Source organism: Lontra canadensis, unplaced genomic scaffold (assembly GCF_010015895.1).
Source record: "Lontra canadensis isolate GAN:19392208 unplaced genomic scaffold, GSC_riverotter_1.0 scaffold13, whole genome shotgun sequence".
NCBI classification, from domain to species: domain Eukaryota; kingdom Metazoa; phylum Chordata; class Mammalia; order Carnivora; family Mustelidae; genus Lontra; species Lontra canadensis.
In genome coordinates this window covers 6,436,128-6,455,055 of record NW_022631007.1, presented here as the reverse complement: position 1 = coordinate 6,455,055, position 18,928 = coordinate 6,436,128, and the positions used below count along the sequence as shown (strand labels likewise).

The 18,928-nt window shown below is 37.0% G+C and overlaps 1 protein-coding gene across 1 annotated transcript in view; it reads right to left on the bottom strand.

Moving 5' to 3' along the window:
* Window positions 1-18,928, bottom strand: part of NYAP2 (neuronal tyrosine-phosphorylated phosphoinositide-3-kinase adaptor 2) — a 309,354-nt gene that overhangs the window by 36,329 nt on the left and 254,097 nt on the right. The window lies entirely within an intron of this gene.

Here is an 18,928-nt window from a genome sequence, read left to right as displayed (position 1 = left end):
AAATCCCTATACTAAATCCCTACTGTTCTGTTCTTCTGGAGTACCTGACTAATACAGTCCACATTCCCAAGTACTGGCCCTGTGAAAATTTATACTCTAATGATTATAAATGATGTTCAGTGCCATGTGGCATTTGCTAAATTAATATGCACTATGGATAACAGCTAAATGGTGGAGAGTGAATGGGTTTTTAAAACCAGACTTAAAGTCAGATTCTCGATCTGTCGCTAACTAGTTGAGTGGCTCTGGGCAGACTAGTCTATCACTCTGAGGAGTGTGCTTCTTTATTCATGAAAAAAATTTTTTTTTTTACTTAAAAAAAGAAAAAGGAAAAGAAAAAAAAAACCCTTCAAGGTTGTGTGACTTATGTGGACAACATATGTATATATGATGGCAGAAGTAACTTTCATGTTTCATCAGGGAGGGGAAGGTAAGATAGTTCTCTGGGTCCTGTTCCAGCATAGCACCTGACCAAAAGTCTAGTTAGAGCAGCCAAAGAGAAAATATGGCAAAGATTTATGGAGATTAATTTGGCCCCAAATTTTACTGCCTTTCTGCATTTGTTATACTTGCGATGCCAAGGAACTCTGACTTGGAGGCAGATGAGACTACATCCAAGAGCTCCATGTTAAAGAGTATGTCCTTATAGTGTTCTGTATGTTCTTCTCTTGGTGAAAATAGAAAGCCTGAACTAAAGAAAAGATAAAGTTTTCCATATCTGTCACACATGAAGAAACCACAGCCTTACTTGTCTTCTGTCCCCTTTTGTCCACAGGCTGGTCCCTGAGATAAGGGGAGGATGTTCAAGAGAAAGTCTTGGGAAAAGTCCCAGGAGCAGTGGGGTGTGTATTATTGAGCTCCTCTGTTGGCAGTAAGTTTAAAGGGCAGAGAAACATCCAGAATGGTAAGTGAGTTGGTGCATGTGAGAATCGTGTGTCTGGATGTGTGTGTTACAGTCAGTACTTAATGTACGTTTTATCTGGAGTGGGTCACTTTTTTTTTTTTTTAAGATTTTATTTATTTGACAGACAGAGACCACAAGTAGGCAGAGAGACAGGCAGAGATAGAGAAAGGGGGGCAGGCTCCCTCCCCAGCAGAGAGCCTGATGTGGGGCTCGATCCCAGGACCCTGGGATCATGACCTGAGCTGAAGGCAGAGGCTTTAACCACTGAACCATCCAGGCGCCCCAGTGGGTCACTTTTTAATACCCCTTCCTCTATAGGAAAAACGTTGTTTTCAATAATAATTAAGAAATAAAACTAATAAAATAATAGCCAGAAAAGAAGTGCAGACAATGAAAAGTTGTTATTGAACTTTGCATATATAATTATATTAGTAAAAGTGAAGTAAAACAAAATAAAGTAGTTTTTCAGTATAAAAATTTAAAAGTTTGGGGAGGAGGGTATAAGGGAATGGGAAACATGTATGAAGGGGAGTGGGAGGCACAGGCTTCCAGTTGTGGAATGAATAAGTCCCAGGGATGAAGAGTACAACATAGGGACTATAGTCAGTGGTGTTACTATATAGTGACAGATGGCAGCTACACTTGTGGTGAGCACAGCATTTATCATAGAGTTGTGGAATCACTGTGTTGTACACCTGAAACCGTCATAACGTTGTGTGTCAACTATATTTATTTATTTATTTATTTTTAAAGAATTTATTTATTTATTTGACAGACAGAGATCACCGAGAAGCAGGCAGAGAGAGAGGAGGAAGCAAGCTCCCTGCTGAGCAGAGAGCCCGACGCGGGGCTCGATCCCAGGACCCTGGGATCATGACCTGAGCCAAAGGCAGAGGCTTTAACCCACTGAGCCACCCAGGCGCCCCGTGTCAACTATATTTAAATAAGCACAACTACTTAATCAGTTTTTATATCCAACTAAGCAGTTTGAACTTCGATCTTTAGGGAATAGTTCTATATAAACTATAGAAATAATTGTCCATTAACTTTATTAGTTAATATTAGTGAAATATGCACTAATGTACATTTAGTGACATGTATACTAACTTCATTAAACTAATTTAATATTAATGAAATGTACTCTTTTTGAGAATGTAAGCACAAAAGGACAATTTAGGCAATTACTTAAACCATACCACTGTTGTAACATTTTATTTCTCTTTAGGAAAAAGAAATTAATAATTAAGAAAGAAGAACAAAATTTTATCTTTATTCTTATGTATGTAAAATTCATACACATTCTATCATATAAATGTAACAAAGTATTTTCATTCAGGGAAACATTTTATATGCAAATTAAAACTTGCTGTGCCATACAAAAATAGTACACCTTACAATTCACACACTGTTTCATGGTTTTAACATTTCAAACACAGTACAAACTCTGTTTGCAGGGGCACCTGAGTGGCCAAGTCGTTTAAGCAACTGACTCTTGGTTTTGGCTCAGGTTGTGATCTCAGGGTCCTAAGATCAAACCCTGCATCAGGCTCTGCACAGAGTCAGCTTGAAGATTCTCTCTCTCTCTCTCTCTCTGTCCCTCCCACTCATACTCTCTCTCTCCCTAAAATAAATAAATACATCTTTAGACACACACACACACACACACACACACACACAACTCTGTTTGCCATATAGATTAAAATGACCAACTACAGAAACTCAACGTCTCTTAGGTGTTTTTACAATCACTGGGCAAAAATTATTTATTTTGGATCAACTACTGAAACACAAGACTAGGTAGTACCATAGGAATTGGAGATACAAGCAAGCCCTAAATAAGCTCCAGGGATTCTGAACCATTATGTGTCTATTCTCAAAAGAAGTATCTGTAGGTGTGTCTCTGTCTGTTGTGAGTTTTATAACTGAGGACCCTCCAAATTAATTTTCATGTATAATACAACATTTATTAAAAGTATTAATAACAATAGTTCATTTGATGTTTACATATACATTACTGGTAGACAAAAATAACCACAAGGATGACTTAGAATTTAGACCAACAAGAGATATTTTCAGGGGAGAAGAAGACACTTATGACTCCTGTTTATTCGTCTCCATCCACCCACCCCAAGCACATGGTGATAATAAAAGGTAAGCCAATTCCTTGGTCGTGTTGCTCTTTTTCAGAAGTCAGGTTCAGGGAAGACACCCTCTTCGTTGCTTGCTTTGGTCATCCCACCACTGTAGTCTTGACATGCCAAAAGCGATGGTGTCTATAATCTACTTGCAAACACTTTGGCATAGATAATGCTATCTTTGTCCTTGTTTGAACACACCCCAGTGATGATTCCCATTAGATTTACTTGAATAAAGCTTGTGCAGCCCACGAGAAGGTGATCACATAGACTCTAACTAGGACCCCATATTCCTGGGGTGTCTGTGACAAGTGCATCCACCTTCTTTATCTCTGCTCAGCATCTGAGGCTGTTAATGCAACAGAGTGGTTTCTAGAAATGTTTTTCACTGGGGAAGGGAGTCATGTGCAAGCCATGAGCATTACCCAGCAACCCCACCCTTGAATGAACTCAGTTTCAGAATCCACACTTTTCAGGGTGCACCCTCAGCTAAAGACCACATCCATGTGTGGCCCTGCTGTCTTCATAGAATTGTCACCTTAGCTGACTGGGAGTAGCTGACATCTGTCCTTGAATATTGTCTTAACTCCCTGGAGTAGACCATTTGTGTAAGGTGCTCTTCAGAGAGCTGGCCTTCAGTGAGCTGGTCTGGCTGAGTGCATGACTAGGTTGCCGTTCACTTGCTAAGAGCTGTTTTGGAGTGTGGTGCAATTCTACACTTGTTTTATCTCTTACAGATCATGTAGTGGTAAGGTGTGAGCAGAGGCTGTTACCTGCATCTAACTGCAGGAAGCTACAAATGCCTGCCTTACAATTGAGAGAGACCAGTTAATAGCTTTGTGTGTATGCGTGTTTGTGTGTGGATATGTGTGTGTGTAGAAAGTGACGACCATTGAGGAAAATGGGCCAGAACTTTTTCCCCTAAATAACACTTTTGCTTTAAGAATGACTGAGCCAGGGGAACCTGGGTGGCTCAGTGGGTTAAAGCCTCCGCCTTCTGCCAGGTCATGGTCTCAGGGTCCTGGGATGGAGCCCCGCATTGGGCTCTCTGCTCAGCGGGGAGCCTGCTTCCTCCTCTCTCTCTCTGCTGCCTCTCTGCCTACTTGTGATCTGTCTGTCAAATTAAAAAAAAAAAAAAAAAGAAGCACTGAGCCATAGGTAAGAGACTAAGGGCTGAAGTTCTCTAGTAAAATACATTTTGGTCGGATAAAACCAAAAGTTAATGCCTCCTTCAACTTGGAACAGCTGACAGAACCTTGGCATCTTTACCAATCCACAAAAATATTGCTTGGGACATACAAGATGTAGATAACAAATCCACACAAATATTTCTTGGGACCTTCAAGATACATATAACAATCCCACACAAATATTATTTGGGACATACAATATGTAGATAGTAATGGTTTATTGTCCCAGGCACTTCTTGACAAATTTTTTTTTCCCCTCCTGGAGAAGTGGAAAAGTTTCAAGAATCTGTGTTGCCTTCTTTTCATTTGTGTTGAAATCAAACAAAAAATGTATTGGAGCACTCCTATGATTGCATTTTGAAAAGTATGTTGCAGTAGATAAAGTAAAAATAAAAGTACCTCCTCTCTGTTCTTGACCGAGGATGTACCACTTCCTCTTGTTAATGGTTTAAGATTTCAAAACTGTCTATTCATTTACATGAATACATATGTACATATGCAAATATATATGTTTTCAAAATGGCAATGGAATTTAAAGATCCTGTGGAGCTGGATGACTTTTCAGCTAAAATATGAACATGCTTATCTGCCTCAATATAATTGTAACAGATTTTATTCCATGGTACAGAAGTTTCTTAGTTTCTAGCACTCCTCCGAGGCATAAGTATAATTTGTAGCACCCGTGGGTTGAGGTGTGGCCCTGTGAATGATATGTAAGTGAATAAAATATAAATGTACTATTTTCAGGTGGGGGGTTTAAGAGCCTTCTGCAAGCCCGCACGCCCTCTCCTCTGCCGGAGGGTCTGGTATAATGCCCCAGATTGGTGACCACTCCATCTGCTGCGTCCTGGTTGAGAAGATCCAGGACAGAGTCCCCAGCGGACCTGAGAGGGCCACGTATTGGCAAAAAATAACCTGTTGTTTTAAACCAATGAGATTTTGGAGGGATATTCCAGCATACTCTGGCATTTCTGATTCATACAAATAGTATCTATAGATGATTATTTTAAATTCAATTGTTTTCTTAATAACAGAATAGGTATGACTTCCAATTGCTCATGTATATATACATTTATGTATATATACATGTTCATGTACATAAAATAGTGACAATAGATAATCTTACATTTATATCATACCCAAGGTATATTTTATATAGTCAATGTATATGGAGTCACTCAGATATTGTTACCTTTTAAAAGCGCTAATTCTTTATACTGTCAGAATTAGTCATGATGATACATATTGACTTACAATATAGCCAATATTGGTTGATCAGTATTAACCTATCAACCATTTAATATCAGTAAGATCTGATAATTTAGAAATATAGACCAATGTCATTTAATTTGTAGTTTCTGATTATTGGTTTTTCCTATTTTTTTTAAGATTTTATTTATTTATTTGACAGACAGAGATCACAAGTAGGCAGAGAGGCAGGCAGAGAGAGAGGAGGAAGCAGGCTCCCCACAGAGCAGAGATCCCAATGTGGGGCTTGATCCCAGGACCCTGGCATCATGACCCGAGCTAAAGGCAGAGGCTTTAGCCCCCTGAGCCACCAGGTGCCCCTCCTATGTTTTTTTAATGTGTGGGAGTTCTTGCCTTCTATTCAGAATCCCCTATCCATATCTTCTATCCTTATGTCGATTATTTTGTTTTGCCATCTAGACTTTTAGGAACTCTTATATGTTAGACATCCTTATGCTGAATATGCTGGATAAGTTGCAGATATTTTCTCCTAGTTTATCTTTTGCCTTTAAATTTTATTTCTTGTGTCTTTTATGGCACAGAGCTTTCATTTTCATATAGTAAAATCTCTGTCTTGACAGATATGAAATCTAGAATTTGGTGGGCTTAATAACTTTTTCCCCAGTCAGCAAGGCATTATAAAGTATATTATATTTTATTATAAGTTAAATTATTTGTAAAATGCCATTATAGTTTTAGGGGTTGTTTTATGTTTAACTCTTAACTCCAACTAGAATTTATTTCAGTGAATGGTATGAAGTAGTGACTGCAATGTATTTTTTTGTTCAAATAAAGGAGCAATTTTGCCCACATGGTTTGTTGAATAATATGCTTTTTTGTGGATCCCTAACAAACATCTTGTACCCTAAATTCTTGAGGTTTCAACATTTGTATCTAGAGGGGCTGAACCTGTGAACATTTGGAGAGAACTGATATGTGGACATTACTGGCACTCAGTTGCTGATGGATGGATATGGATCTTGAGGATGGTCAATTGTTATCTACATAAAAACAAGTCCTCTGAGATGACTTGGTGGTCACAGCGTTTATTCATTGTAAGAATGCACATCGTCATAAAGGAAAACCACCAAGGTATCTGAAGTAGAGAGTTCGAATAGGTGTCAAGCTATTAACAGTTAAGAGCTGGGGGAGATGACAGGGAGAAGAGAGTGTGTAGATGGCTTGTGTGTAGATGGCTGCTCTGCTCCACTCCATCCAGGCCATGTGGACATGTGGGTCCAAATGACAACCTTTTTCCAGTTTTTGCCCAAGAGAACCCATGGGTCCATATATATATTAAGTTTCCTGCTGCTTGGTTGTGAATGTGCACAAGTATGCTTACAACCATTTTTTCTCTAGAGGGTATAATGTTTCTGAAGCAGAGAAGAAAATATTTACTAATTCAAATATGTATTAAACCATAATTTATCTTTAACCATATGGCTGGTTTTATAGTCATGAGGTACGAGATGACAAGATAGGAGAGCCAAATTCCTGCCAGGTTCTTGAGGTTCTGAGTGGTGGCAGATCAGAATGCCTATCTTGACATGGAAAGCAATGGAGCTGGTTTTTGCCCCGAACTAAAAATGATATGTCCTTCCTCCTTCCCCAGGGAAGGGGAAAGGCAAATGAGAGAGAGACCAAGATGCTGTCAAGTGTCCCTCACACAGAGGGACTCGTGAAAATGAGGGTAAGGGGTGCTTGAGTGACTCAGTCCATTAAGCACCTGCCTTCAGCTCAGGTCATGATCCCAGAGTCCTGGGATTGAGTCCTGCATTGGGCTCTCTGCTCTGTGGGGAGCCTGCTTCTCCCCCTGCCAAATAAATAAATAAAATCTTAAAAAAGAAAAAAAAGAGGGTAAGTTCCATGCATCTCATTAGTGTCATTATACTGATATTTTAGAAAATCATGATGTGTCTTCAAATCGATGCGATATCACAACAGGAGATTTTCATGTTCTGTATTTAAGAATAAGAATAGTAAAATATTTATCTTTATTATCTTTATTCATTTCACAAGAATGAACAATAATCTTGTGATTCTTAGTGTCATCATAAAATTTTGTTTTCTCCAAAAGAATACAAGCCCTACCAGAATTTTTTTACCTATTTATTTATTCATTTTTATCTTCCAATATGCATAGAAAGTATAATAAAAGATACCTACTTTATTTTCCTGTAGAACAATAGATTACATATGTAATCCCTTTATCATTTCACTGTCCCGTATGAAGGCCTTTAATTCCTAAACCCATTACATGTCTTAGAGCAAGTCAGAATGCTTGCTGCGGATTCAACATTTCAAAGTCATTCCTCTATCTCAAGAACAACCCTTCTATCTGTGTCTGATTTTTTTTTTCAAACATCAAATGTGTTAAGTTTCATTTCAGATAATATTAACAAAAAGTAATAAAACTGGGAGGAATGAAATCAAAAGACAAGCTAAATTTCAATTGAGCGTTTTCTTTAAATAGCAAGAGATTAAGTGCATCCAAATAAAATAAGCACAGCATTTATTAAGTTATCTATAACAAGAAGATAGGACCAAAATTGACAAAGGTTGTCTTGACTCAAAAAGTCAATCACCAGTTTCGCTGTGTTGCTGTCAGTATTGAAAGGTTGTTATATGGTTTATGAAGCATATATTCATTTTATTGAACTAGGTGATAGTTCAGAAAAGTGTCCGCAAAAATGAAAAACATAGTAATAATACTAAAGTAGAATAAAAAGCCGTTATGAAGTGTTGTATCAGTCAGAATCCAATTGGGAGATGGAAACCACACAATCATTTGAACAGGGAAAGTTTGATGTAAAGAATTAGAAACTGTAAGAGAAAACTCTATATAGCAGTACATAGAATTCTGAAAATTACCCTGGAGCTGGGTGAGATTACCCAAGGAAGGAACAAATATGGAAGATGGGAGTCCCTTCTTCAAGATATCCAGACCTTGTTAGAGACAGTATGGTTGTGGCTCACTGGATGTCAAAGAAGTTTGCTGAGTTGCTTTGGTCAAGAGCTGGTCCATTCTCTCTGGGTAAGCCAGAAACATCCCTCTGGGACACCATTCAAATTGGATGGAGGAAAGCATCATTTGGATGGCCCTACACGCATCCTGATGGCAGCAGCACAATAAAGCAGGAAGTAGATGAGGAAAAATGACCTGAAGAGAAATCTTTTTTTTCCTATAGCATCTCTTTACCGCCCCCTGTTGACAAATCTTAACATGATGCAAGTTGCTGAGAAAAATAATAACAGGGCCTAAATCCATTTCCATAAAGCAGGCAATGCAGGGTAGATTTGGAGCTCATAGGCTATAAATATTTTCTCAGTTATATTTAACTTTCTATTATCTAGTCATTTCTTTTGTTAAATTTTTTTTTATTTAAATTCAATTAATTAACATAGAGTGTATAATTGGTTTCGGAGGTAGAGGTGAGTGATTCATCAGTCTCATACTCAGGGCTCATTATGTCACGTACCCTCCTTAATGTCCATCTCCCAGCTATCCCATCCCCCACCTGCCTCTCCTCCAGTAACCCTGTTTATTTCCTATGATGAAGAGTCTCTTATGGTTTGTCTCCCTCTCTGATTTTGTCTTGTTTTATTTTTTCCTCTCTAGTCATTTCTATGTGTAAATAAGTTCTTAAGTTTCCAAAAAGTTTAGGTTTACCAATTTGATTCTCATGAATATTAAAACAACCATGTTCTAATGGGTATAAATATACCCAGGATATGGGGCCGCTTTGAGAGAAATATAATATGCTCAGAACAGACTATGAACCTCAGGGTTTTCTGGAAATCTGAATCATAATTTTCTGAGATGGTTGATATAGTGGCTCTTATTGTTTATCTATGAAATTCTGTGAGGACTGGTGCTTATACAAATTGGAGAAGTGTGATCTTTAAGGAAAAAAATATAAAATTATGAATCCCATAATTCATGTGAAAATGTACCACTAAGCCTAAAGTAAATGTACATCTGACCTAACATCTTTTTAGCCGGATCCCAAAATTTCCACAGGCCACTCCACTGACTCCAAATTAAGGTAAAGCAGGATGGAAGCGATATTAAAATAGAAAAGGCATTACTCTGAACTGACTAGTCAAAATGACCCACATTTTGCAAATTTTACAAAATCATATGACCATGTGAACATATTAGGGTATGTGAACATCCTAGAGTAACTTTTACACGTGTGTAGCGTAAAATTTAAGCTTCAGTAGTTTCACATTAAACCACCTCTGATGATCAATCTAACTATAATTTATCAATATCCTAATAAATTCTATTGGATTGCCTTTTATTTATGTTGTTAGTTTTCATTAAATGTTCGAGGATTCTTAGTTTTCTGCACACATTCATTGAGAGGTAGGTTGACCGGTTTAGGGAAGTGGTATGGGCATCCTTTGTACTAGATCTATATACTCTTAAATTCTACCCATGCCTTTGGTTTTTAGATGGTGCAGGTGATATGTTTTATATGGTCTGGCATATAAATGTCACCGTGCCTCCATATCGTGGCCCCTGCCTCTCTTCTCCTTGACCTCATCTTTAGTGTATCTGTGGCCAGTGGCTTTCCTCAATACATGAAAGCCCATTCCATCTCAGAGCCTTTATTTACAATCCCTCAAACATCTGAAACCCTCCTCCAGGTCTTTGCATAGCTGACTACTCATTTGCTTCCATCTCCAATCACCTCTTCAGACTTAGTGAATAATACATTTATAAACCAGAAAGAGAAAGCTCTGAGGAGTCATCAGGAAATATTGAGGCCAATAATTTTTGCCTTACTTGCTTCTCTGAACTGACCTTATTCATTTTTATGCCTTGAGTTGCTATCTTACTTGCCTTTCTAAATTGCTCTGATCAAGTTCCCCACTGGGCTCTTCTGCAGAATCCTGATATTAATTTGAAAGAAGGCCACACATTTAAGTAAAAATGAGGTCAACTTTTTTCAAAGTTTCCACCCAGGAGCCTTTGAGAGGAATTGCACTTTTCCCCAAACTAAATAGTCTTAAGCTTATTTTTGAGCTTTATAATATCCTTATTCTTGTGTCTTTACCAGCAAACTCCTTACCTTTGTCCAAGTTTACATTGTGGTCTATCATCCCCTTCAACCTCCATTTGTTCAAGCTCTACCTTATTTATTGCTTGTTTCAATATTTGAAGGTAGGTACTTGTCTTTCTCACTCAGTGCATATAATCATTTGAATTTGAGATCTTTGGTATATAACACTGGAGTCTGGAAGAAGGCTGGGGCTTATAGTAGGATACTGGGTCAATGTGTTTCTGGAACCAAATGCAACTGCTTGGAACTTGGACAATGTAATTGGTGTTATAAGCTATGAGAAGTCAAGAATTTTCTAGAATAGGACAAACATTTAGTTTCAGATAAAATCTAGAGGATCCTCAGATAAATAGACTATTTTAATATTATCAGAGATGTTTCATCAACTCTGAGGTGGTTTCAGTGGTTTGTATGGTATTCCTCAGAATCTTTCCAGTGTAACAGAAGTGTATATTTATTAAGGAATCAGTATGTCCATATGTGTGATCTCTGACAGACAGGTATCAAATCCCAAGGGAATGAGGAGAGCAGGCATAAAACCTTCTTCTAGCAGAAGCAATGTACAGCTTTCAGTCTCAGCAAGCTCCCTTCATCCATTCAAAGACTTCTGAATTTTGCAACATCTGAGTATCACCAGAGTACCACACCTTGTAATCCTCAAGATCTGAGTGAGATGGCTTAACTCTGTGTTACCAACTTCAACCTCAACATGACTAATCATATCAATTGTGTCAACTCTAAAAGGAGTAGGATTGTCATTGTTTCATTTGTTCACAACCAAATCCCCATCGTGTGTAATAATGGCTGACATGTAAGCATTCAGGAAATATTTATTCAGTGAATCAAGTCAAGTATTTTAATATGCTAACTTCATGTTTTAAATACATGAAAAGTTCTTAACTATTAAAAAATAAAATACAATATTTTATAAAATAAAATAAAATAATAAAATGCTTTTTCTCCCTATCCCAGTGTCATGAGTAACACCTTTCAAGGACCCTTGTGCTGAAATATTGCTGGGGTGTCAGTGTCCTGTGGGAGGGTACATTTTAACTTAAGAACAGGTACTTTTCTATTGTCTCTCTCTCTCTACTTCTCTCACATTCTCCTCTCTCTCCTCTCTCTCATTCCTGTGCTCTCACTCTCCACCATCTCCTCTCTCTCTCTCCATTATAAATATGGTATCAGCCAGTGTCTACCTAAAAGAAAGAATAACAAAATTTGGAAAAGAATAACAAAATGTACTACCTAAAACAAAGTACCTTGGTAAGCCAATATTTCCTTTTTTTTTTTTTTAAACGTAGCTGAGAAGGTACTTTGCAACCTATCAAGAAACTTAATTCAATATAGCATGGCAATAATAGTTACCCTAAGTAAAATGTACCAGAAAAAATATCAATTTAAAAGCCAATTCACTGTTTGACCTTAGTGAATTCATTTGGCCTTTGTTGCAATGAGTTAAAAGATTGATAAGAAATGATCAATAAAGACAAAGACTTCTGAAAACCTAAAATCCCCTACACTGGGCTATAACTACGATGTTTGTTCTGTTGTAGGGAACATACTGCCTCTTTGGTGTTAAGTATGTGAATCTAAATTAAATGGATTAATTCCTTTCATGGTACATGATCCAGCATAGTGTTTGCTCAGTGTCAGAATGCCTTCGAACCTCTGTATACGGTAAATATCAAAATGACAAAAAGTTGTTTAAATAAGAGACTGTATTACATTTGTTTTGGAATCAGAGAAGCCTGGCTTGAGTTTCCAAGACCTGTAACTACTATCTGTGTAAGTTTACACAACTTTCGTAAATTTCAATTACTTTAGTAGAAAATGAAGGTAAACACAGAGTTAAGAATTAAGTAAAACATATTCAAAACAGTTCAGTATCTAGCATGGAGTAAACCATAGATCAGTCATTATTAGTATCATTATTGGTGATACTCCTATTATGATAAATCATAAAGTTAAAGTTATTAATGACATAGGGCATCACTGTATGCATTTTCTGACCTAAAATCATTCATGACTACTTTAATTTCGTGTCCTCATCTTTTTTTTTCTTCTTATAGTTCTCACACATTGCTAACACATGCTATCTTGCTATATTTTATGTATTAATAAAAAGTTTTAATTTCTTTTGCAACAAAAGGGAGTGTAAATAAACATGTAGATGGATAGATACAAATTATAACTATATAAATAATATACATATTTACAGTACTCTTGGGCTATGAATTGCAAAATGTCACAAGATCTCATTAATTCTTATTTTATGGTGCTGGAAGAGAGGAAGGAAAAGGGATAGATAGAGGGCATAGCCTTTGCCCTGCTACTGTCTACAGAGTAGTAGGTGTACAAGAGGACCTCAATGAGTACTGAATAAATATGTAAATAAAATCAGCCAATACTATTTAATATTTTCATGTGCAGAGCAATGGGTCAAGCACCTTAGGCAATAAAAGATTTGCAACAAGAAAACCTAGCTCCCCTTTCTGAAACTTACCATATAGTATTAAAAGAAAAACTCAAATAAATAAATAAATATTATGAACAAATGGCATTTTAATGAAGATTCAAACACAATATAGTGTGTTTGTATGTTCTGGGGATGGGAATGGGTTTTTGAGTGGCAGACAACAGTTCCAACCTGAGGGATATCTGACAGATGCCTCGTACTATTAGCAACAATGAAGATTCTGAGTAGCACCCAGACACTGATTTCTAAGCATTGTTTAGAATAATTTTTCATTTAATTATGGGCTACCAGGGCAAAGCAACACTGTACAGAGTCAGCACTGTAGTTATAAAGACACACAGTAATAGCCCTGAGCTGCTCTAGCATAATCTTGAGGCAGCTGGGTGTCTCAGCCACTTAAGCGTCCAACTCTTGATTTTGGCTCAGGTCATGATCTCAGGGCCCTGAGATTGAGCCCTGCTTTCAGCTCTGTGCTAGGTATAGAGTCTGCTTAAGATTCTCTCTCTCTCTCTCTCTCTTTCTCCCTCCCTTTCCCCACTCCCCACGTACTCTCTCTTTCTCTCAAAAAAAAAAAAAGTTAATAAATAAATGAATAAATAGTAAAAATAATACAACCCTGTTCTCATAGATTACTGACCACTTCAGATGACAGATGGGCACCCTCATCACAAAGAATTGATTTAACCAAAGTTGAAACTTCTTCCCACAGTAGTCCAGTTTGCCACAAGGTATCCATAAATAAGTAAAGATATGAAACAATCATTTCTGCATTTGGTCCTGTGGATAAAATATTGTTTCTGGTGAACGTGACACAATTTCCAATGTGCATCTCTAATGTAACTTTCTTGCTACCAACTTCAGATTCTAATCATCTGAGAGGTTGTGAGGAAGAAAGCAGAAAGGATAAAAAGGAAGAGGAGGAGGAGGTTGTGAAGGAAGAGAAAGAAAAGCTGTCCAGTCCTGAAACCCAGGCTGTTAAAATAAAAATCTCTAGGAGTGGGGCTCAGGCATCAGTATTAAATAAAATATCCTGAGGGCAACATAATGTGCTGCCATGGTTGAAAACCACACCAGGACAACAATCCGGGACATCGCTTCTCAAATTTTTCTGAGTGTAGGAATCACCCGCATGGCTTGCTGAACCAGATCTATGAGCCCCAGCCCAAAAGATTCATGTGTCTCAGCTCCAAAGATTCATTTAGGATGGAGTTTAAAGTTTTGCATTTCTAACCAGTTTCAAGATAATTCTCTGTTGTCTATCTGTGAAGTACAATCTGAGTATTGGTGCTCAAGAGAATGGTACCAAAGGCTCCTTGAAAACAGACAGAAAAGGGAGTCACTTAGATATTTTTTGCTCAGTAGATGGTCTATGGACAGACAGCATTAGCATTTCCTAGGATATTCTAGAGATCCCAAATCTCAGACTCTGATGAATCAGAATTTGTATGTTGTTACCAAGATCTGCAGGTGATAGACATGTTCATTAAAGTTTGAGAAGCACTATTCTGATTCTCAATTTTGGCCACTTTGGAGTCACTTGAGTGCTAGCAAAATTTCACAAGGCTTGTGACTAACCCCAGGAAGATTTGTGGACAGGAGTTTTTAGAAATTGCCAGCAAGGCTCTTCTCTGCAGCAAAGTTTGAGAAGCACAACTCTAGAGGACATGATTTTAGGTGATGATATTGTACAAATTTTTCCACAGACTTCTCTTCTCCCAATCTCCTAGTTTGTCACACTCTATTAATAGCTACTCAATTGTACATGTTAATAAGAATCCTCTCAAACACAAGTGGCCATAGGAAGAAGACAGTGATTTATCAGTCATTTGCATCTTAGGGTTAACGTAATTAGACTCAGATCACAAAGCTGGAAACAAGCGAGTCTTACTGGGTATTAGGAGAACAGAAGAGATGATATTGATGGGGGGGGGTCCTTTTTATCGTGAGCTGAAATGGAGGAAAGTGTGAAACATTGACGATGTGGAATATGATTAATTATTTCTTGTTCAATCCAGAAGTAGAGTGCCCATGGAGTACAGAGTGGCTGGAGGAGGGAGCTAAACTGTGGGAATAAATGGAATTTCTTTTAAGAAATGCCCACGAAAAGAACTTGAGGAATTATAAAATTATAATAAATTACACTGAAATTGGACATGGTTGATGAAGTAGCCATTACAAACTATGATCAGAGACTATACTATTACACATGCATTTTTTTGTGTGTGTGAGCTTGCTGAGATCCAGAAATTCATTTTATACATTTTAAGTGCCCGACAATGTTTTAGTTATGGGTACCCCAGTAATGTTAACCACACCAAGTTGCTCCCTATTTAAACCAGATCAATTCCAGAGGTGTGACTGAATAAATGAACATGGCAAGTACGCACCCAATAAGCTTGTCATCTGCATACACAGGTCTAAGATGGCTGGATTTTTTTGCTTTCCTTTAATGCCTCCAGAAGGTTTGGATTCCTGCTGAGTCATTTAATTGGAATTAGGTGCCTATTGAAGAAAGAAAAGTGTCACATTCCCTCTTATTTAGTGGCTCAGCTGTTTGAGGCTGAAACCAAGTATAACTGAGGACGCCTGAGGGTCACGTAATGAAACTGAAGCATCCAGGTCCTCACCGTTCACCCGTGCTGATCTGCCACAAAACACGTCATGTCAGAGATGGCTTCTGAAGTGGAAACATGAGTGTACTTTTCTTTGACAAGTTCTTACTAACCTTGTTTCTCAGTGAATAAATACAGCGATGGCAAAAGTGGGCTAATTTAAACTATTGCTTTTATTATAATTACACGGGAGCACAAATAAATAAGCACAAATAAATAAGCAGATTGTAAAATATTGCCAATGCACTAAAGAAAACAAATTGTTTTCAAACAACATCTGGTTACTTCAGTAGTATCAAAGTACATTTATAATTACATATTACCTAAAAAAATCAAGTACAAAAATTAAGAGAAATTAAAACATCAGTGTTTATATTATTAGATATATAGAAATGGCTAACAACACGTGAATAGAGAAATCTGTTAGCTAATGCTTATTTGCACAATTTTCCAGGCACATACCTGACATTTTTAATGAGTTGTGAAAAATGTAATATGACATTCAGATTCTTAGATACAGTAAACATGTTATGTTGGAATGGATGTTAAATGGTTTCTTTTAAAAACCCTGTCTTTTAAAAATGTAGTGCCATTATCCACTAAAAAACATATGATTTTATATCATTTCTTCAATAGCTATTTGTTTTAATTTCTTGAAAAGAGCAAGAAAGTAAACGTACAATTGCTAAATACGTAAACACATTATTAGTGCAAGATAACAAGACCTGTGACTTTACTGTGCTTTGTTTTTTTATAATCACAGTGCACTTTACACCAATTGCTACACTATAAATGTTAACTCAAGGAGTTCCAAACAAAAGTGCATACTAAACATTTTCATATATATTATATACAGTATGTATACTGTATGTGGGTGTACACATGTAAATGTAGATGCTTTTAGGGTGGGCAACCCAGTCATATTTGGGAACAACTGAACACCTCAAAAAGATCTTCATCTATATTTGATTGAGACAAATCCAACACTACTTCTGTAAAGGTGTTTCCCCTTAAATTCAAAACTATAGTATTTAAAGGGAATTGTAATCAAACTTTTTTTTTCAGGTTACACACATTTTGCTACAATGTATTGACCCAAATATCAAAGGGTTTTAAATCAATCCAAACAACAAGCCACAATGTTCAAGTCCAACATGGCAAACGTGTTATCCTTTTACTGAGTTACATAGACAGCAGTACATATCCTACGTGTACATAGAGTCTTCTACATGAACATATTTTATACTTAGACATTAACTTTAATATGTTTTAGTATTTTATTTTGACTGTACACTTCATCTGGAAAAAAAAGAGAGAATACCATATATAAAAACACATAAGAGATGTCAAACATGTGATATTGTATAACTTCTTAGAAATAATTGGCTTTGTTTTGAAATTTTAATGATTGCATAATTAAGCTCCTTGAAAGCAGGGACCATATCTTTTAGAATATTTAATTCCAATGCTTCACAGAATTTTTAAAAACAACTATTAGATAAGTTTCTCAACAATGAATTGTTAATAATAAATTGTCCACATTCTGTAATTAGCTATTTTCCCATTGAGGGAAGATGTAGTGAGTTAATCTTAAATATTATAGGTACCACTTTTTCTTCAGTTCTATTTAAATTTGGTGCACAATGAAGTGGGATTTGTTATTCTATTGTACTTCTATTTCTTTGAAAGGGTAAACTGTCTCTCATCTCAGATTACCTACTGCTTAAATCACAGAATTTTTTTTTTTAATTTCATAGGTAGCATAATTAGCTTACAAGCTCTTTTCTATTTTGGGGAAGTGACTCACCTTAACATATAAGTGATTAAAATTGCATTGTTGATGTGCATTGTTTTGATGTCTTATTTAGTTAGCTAAAACACTAACCTGAAAGGGTTGTCTAGTTTTATTGACTTGATTCTTAAACTTGCTCAAAGAGTCAAATCAAATTATATGTGAGAACAAGGCCTAAGCTAGAGTGTAGTAAGAAAAATGTTTCTCTAGTCTCTAGAAGCATTCAAGAAGACGATTTGGAACCCCCATTTCTGAAGTCCCAGTGTCACTTAGGGAAGTTGTATCTCATTGTACCCAGACAATTTCTGGATAGTGGAATGTGTATATTCTTCAAAACAACAAGTGTGAACCTCTTAATGTTTTGTTTTGCTTCACTTTCCCAAATATTTTGTATGGGTGTCATTAATCTTCACTTACACAAATCGATCACTCACTCCAAACTTGTTCCCATGGGATGAATACGGGGAAAGGGACATCAGTGTTCAAATGACCTACCATAACAGCTCAGAAGATGTTGGCTTCTGGCACTGAACAGAAATGCAGGACCTCCTACCCATTGATTCCAAAGAAATTTGTCTCTTATGTGCTAAGAAGTTTTCCCCATAGAAAAGCGTCTTGTTGACAGCCGATAAAATTCTGTTTCTGTAAAAGCTGTCAGGAAAAGACCGTTTCTCATACGTATGGGCTCTTCCCACCTGATAACCATGCCACAATACCATTTGTTCTTTGGTACTGCTATAAAAACTATGAGCTTTATCTTTCCAGAGTGTTCTGGCTGTCAACAGAATGTTTTATCATCTGACGTGTCCTGATTGACTGCCACCAGAGAATAAGCTGATTTATCTTCCTATCCTAATGACCTCCTCTCCATATAAAGAAACATGACACAAAAAGAAAACGAATAATAGAATGGTTCTCGTCACGCTGGCGAAGCTGAAACGGACAGTGGGTTAGGCACCCAATAAACGTTATTGAGTCAAACATCACTGAAGCTGCTTTCCCAGATCTTTCAATGACTTCCCATTGAAAGGAAAATTTGAAGAAATTAAACAGAAACGGTTGCCTAAAGTCAGAGTTTCAAACAAGCTGCCTTCTCAGAAAATAACTTGCTTGAAAAAAGAGTGCATGAAACCTGGCAGGAACATGAGTTTGGCAGAACAAATGGGAATGACTGAAACCAACACAAATCATTTCAGTACCTGTTTCCTTCTTGACAAGTGGCCAGCATTAAAAAATATCTTCTGCCTCATTCAGAGAGATACGGGAAAAGATTGGTGTCTGAAAAACACACTTGGATATGTTACCTACATATAAATTTCAAAAGAATTATCCAATCATTACCATACTGAGCCTGCACATACATATACATACCCAGATCATCATAAAGATGCTGAGAATTGATGTCTTACACCCAATCTACTGGATCCAGTGTATGTGATCATAAGAAGTTAAATCAGGCTAACTAACATCCTGGGTCCTGAGCACATTTTATTTCCATT